We start from the raw sequence: 5,086 nt of genomic DNA, 5'->3' as shown, positions 1-5,086 counted from the left end.
ATAGCGACCCCTCCTTGGGTTTCCGAGGCAGTATCACTACGGAAGTAGGATTGCCCAACCTTCCTTCCGAGGAGTGGCTGGTGGGTTTGAACCGCCATCCGTCTGGTTAGCAGGCAAGTGTCTTAGCCACTATGCTACCAGAGCTCCCTAGCTCAGAATAATAACAAAAGATTGCAGGGGAGAGTATGACTTGGTGAGCTAGTTTGAAGAATTGTTGGATTTTTTTTCTTTTTGTCATTAGTTCACTGATCCTTTAAAACTTACACAATTGTATTGTTTCTTTATGGAGATTTTGTGCACATAATAATTATGTGCTTATTTCACAATTTAGCTGAGAGCAAGCTCATTTCCAAGATCTTAGAAACAGGGATCACTCTCACACACGAATGCTGATAATAATGTTACTTCTGTTTATCCTTTTTGTTTGTTTAATCTGCCTGCTCTACTCACTTTTAACTATGGTCATGGTTTTATAAGTTTTAATATTTGGTAGGGAAATTTGCTTCACGTTGCTTCACTGTTTTTGCCTATTTTTAGCAATGTAACTTTAAAAGCAATTAATGAGTTTTTGAAAGAGAAAAATACATTTTGAGATTATTGAAATTAAAAGTAATTAATTGTTAAGGCCAAAAGAACTGAGATTTTGAGACCTTCAGCCTTCCCTTTTAAGAAAGAAGATGTTTCTCTTCATTGGCTCTGGGCAAACTTATTAATAACATCTTATTTTTCAAAATTCATCTCCTATACAATTTTCTGATGGAATATTTTACATAGGGATTATGGATAGAATTTTCTTTCATTGAAACTTATTGTTTCTATTATGCAAAAAAGTTATGTGTTGGAAATACCCATTTGAAATGGTCTTATATCCAGGGCATTTCTTAAAGTCTCTCATTATTCTTAACCCGGTTTTGCCCACCTGATAGTTTCATCCAGATCCTTTTATCCATTAAGCAAAGATTTATGGCCACACATCAGGCATAATATTAAACTCTGAATAAACACAGATAAAGAGTTTATAACTAGTGAATAAAGGGAAATTTTTCCAGTGAATGGAAGAGCATGAAAGGAAAAAAAATGTATGAGAGAGGTGATATTGAAGAGGGAAAAAACAAATATCCAGCTTAGAGATTTACCACATCACTATCAGATGCTTTATAGATTTGCCTCAAATAATTTTCAGTCATCTTCAATTATAAATTTGTTCTTGGCTGTAGTTTTCGTTGCTACCATGTGAAGCTGTTCTACCTTGTTTGATTAATAAAATATTGTACTTTTTAATTTTCCATAGGTATTATATATCTTAAAGAATTATCATCCTGAAAAGGCTTGAATCTAGCTTTCATTATCCAATATCTTTGGATTTCAGGCAAAGAATTTATTCAAATGCACAGATCCTAGAAGAATCACAGACATCCAAGTGAAATGTAGTGGAAAAATATTCTCCTTTTCTACCTTCATAAAATTTCATTCAGATGATTGATCACTTTGGGGTGAGAATATGGAAACATACATTATGAGGAATTTATCCAAGCCCTAGGAAACAAAGAGCTGTGAGCCTAATGGACCTAGTAAATAGTAACATTTTCCACATCTAACAAAAAAATCCAGTGCCAGTGAGTCAAGTCCAATTTATAGCCACCCTGTAGGACAGAACAGAGTTGCTCTGCAGGGTCTCCTACCAACAACTACATAGGGCTTCCAAGGCTATAAATCTTTATGGAAGCAGACTGTCTCATATTTCTCCTGCGGAGAGGTTGGTGGGTTTGAACCATAAAATTTTCGATTAGCAGCCAAGTACTTGAACCACTTTGCCATCACAGCTCCTTTTCCTCCTATCCAGGGACTAAAAAATACTGGAATTTAGCTAAACTGATTTGAAAATTTTTCCATATTGAAAGTCTTTGCTCTAAACAGAAATTGATCTCTTTAAAAAATTTTATATAAAATCATAACAAAAACTTTCAATTTAATTGACCTAATCTTTTTTCCCTTGAACCCAGAAAATTTTCAGATTTTATTGGACTTCTTGTCTGCAAGACCTCCTTTAATATATTTATGAATAACTACATTTAAATGGTATAAGTTTTTATAGGCAATTTGCATTACATATCCCATTTTCCCATTTCTTTCTAATCAGAGCTGAACAGCATGGCAATGCATGTTGGATAGGGAATAGAATAGTTTTCTCTGCCCTGTTACAACCTTATTTTTAGCTAAAAGTCACAGTTTTAGAAAAATACAGAAGGATTTTGGCAAGATGTGGGACAACATTTCTGGATATCACAGAAGCAGTGGCAAATTACAGTTGTGGGCTTGCCGGGGCTGTAGTTCTACATTATGATTTTGTTACTGCTGTGCATCTAGTTTCAAAAGAAAATTGAATAATCTTGTCACAAGGACAGTTTAAGATGTTTGGCCAATATATATTTTCCTTTTTTTAATTTTCTGGGCACAGAGGGAAATCTTGCACATTTATTTGCCATTTTGTTTTTGAAGTTACTAGGAATGTGAGTTTATGATTGTAAAGAATATAACAAAACATAAAAATTGGGTGTTATACACCATGTATATTTAAAATGAAACATCTTCAAACACCATTTTAAACTCTGAACTGAAATCTCAGGCACATGTAACCAAATGGACCCTCAAGTAAGTGTTATATTCTTACGAGAGACATTAGCCCTGTAAGGGTATTCTGTAATTAGTAATCTCTCATAGACCCAAAAGAACACCAGTGACCAAAAACCAGAGGAATTGTGGGATGACATCAAGAACATCATCCATGAAGAAAGCAAAAGCTGTTAAAAAGACAGGTAAGAAAGAAAAGACCAAAATTGATGTCAGAAGAGACTGAAACTTGCCCTTGAAAGGAGATTGGCTTAAGGAAATGGAAGAATGACAAGGTAAAAGAGCAGCTCGAGAAGACAAAGTCAGTTGTAATGAAATATGCAAAGACCTGGAGTTAGAAACCAAAAGGGAACAACATGCTTGGCATTTCTCAAGCTGACAAAACTGAAGAAAAAATTAAAGCCTCGAGTTGCAATATTGAAATATTCTGTGGGCAATATATATTGAATGATGCAGGAAACATCAAAAGAAGATGGAAGGAATACACAGTGTCACTGTACCAAAAATAAGTGGTCGATATTCATACATTTCAGGAGGTGGCATATGATCATAAACCAATGGTATTGAAGGAAGAAGTCGAAGCTGCACTGAAGGAATTGGTGAATAACAATACTCTAGGAATTGACTGAATACCCACTGAGATGATTCAACAAAGAGAGGCTGCAGTGGAGGCATTCAATTGTCTATCCCAAGAAATTTGGGAGACAGCTACCTGGGCAACTGACTTGAAGAGATTCATCTTTGTACCCATTCCAAAGAAAAGTGATCCCACAGAATGTGGAAAATATCAAATAATACCATTAATATCACATGAAAGTAAAATCATGCTGAAGATATTTCAAAGATTGTTGCAGCAGTATATTGACTGACAATTTGCAGAAATGCAAGCTGAATTCAGAAGAGGATGTGGAACAAGGGATATTATTGCAGATGTCAGATGGAAGTTGACTGAAGGCAAAGAATTCCAGAAAGAGGTGTCTTATTGACTATGCAAAAGGATTCCATTGTATGGATCACAAGAAATTATAGATAACATTGAAAAGAATGGGAATTCTAGAACTTAATTGTGGACTTAATTGTGCTCATGAGGAACTTGTACATAGACCAGGAGGCTGTCATTCAAACAGAAGAAGAGGATACTGTATGGTTTAAAATCAGGAAGAGAGTGTGTCAGGGTTGAATCCTTTCACCATACTTATTCAGTCTGTAGCCATTTCTTGGAAGGAAGGTTGGGCAATCTACTTCCATAGTGATAATGCCTTGGAAACCCAAGGAAGGGTCACTATGAGTTGGGGCTGACATGATGGCACATAACAACAACAACATGCATAGCAAATAATATGATAAGCTGGACTATATGAAAAGAGGATGGCATCAGGATCAGAGGAAGATTCAATAACAACCTGAAATATGCAGACAACACAACTTTGGTAGCTGAAAGTGAGTATGACTTGAAACACTTACTGATGAAGATTAAAGACTATCATCTACAGTATGGATTACACTTGAACATAAAGAAAATGAAAATCTTCACATCTGGACCAATAAGCAGCAGCATCATAAATGGAGAAAAGATTGAAGTGGTCAAAAATTTCATATTACTTGGTTCCACAATCAACACCCATGGAAGCAACAGTCAAGATATCAGACAATGTATTACACTGGGCAAAACTGCTGCAAAAGACCTCTTTCAAGTGCTGAAGAACAAAGGTGTCTCCTTGAATACTAAGGTGTGCCTAACCCAAGCCATGGTATTTTCAATCACCTCATATGCATGTGAGAGATGAACAATGAATGAGGAAGACCAAACAAGAGTTGATGCAACTGTTTCTGAATTATCTTCAGTAGGATTTTACTTGCATGAGATATTAATGATATTGATCCATAATTTCCACATTCTGTGGGATCACCTTTCTTTGAAATGGGGACAAATATGGATCTCTTCCAGTCAGTTGGCCATGTAGCTGTCTTTCAAATCTCTTGGCATAACCAAGTGAGAGCATTTGGTGGGGCATCTGTTTGTTGAAACATTTCAATGGGTATTCTGTCAATTCCTGGTGCCTTGTTCTTTGCCAATTCCCTCAATGCAGCTTCGACTTCTTCCTTCAATACCATTGGTTCTTGATCATATACCACCTCCTGAAATGGATGAAGATTGACCAGGTCTTTTTGGGACAATGACTCTGTGTATTCCTTCCATCTTCTTTTGATGCTTCCTGCATCATTCGATATTTTGCCCATAGAATCTTTCAATATTGCAATTCCAGGCTTAATTTTTTCTTCAGTTCTTTCAGCTTGAGAAATGTCGAGCCTGCTCTTCCCTTTTGGTTTTCTATCTCCACATCTTTGCACATTTAATTGCAGTAATTGGCTTTCTTAACTCAAGCTGCTCTTTGAAATCTTCTGTTCAGCTCTTTTATCTTGTCATTTCTTCCTTTTTTTTTTTTTTTTTTTT

This window comes from Orycteropus afer, unplaced genomic scaffold (genome assembly GCF_000298275.1).
Source record: "Orycteropus afer afer isolate SDZICR_OR568_19922 unplaced genomic scaffold, OryAfe1.0 scaffold00111, whole genome shotgun sequence".
Classification (NCBI taxonomy): Eukaryota; Metazoa; Chordata; class Mammalia; order Tubulidentata; family Orycteropodidae; genus Orycteropus; species Orycteropus afer.
Note: the sequence above shows the minus strand (reverse complement) of the source record.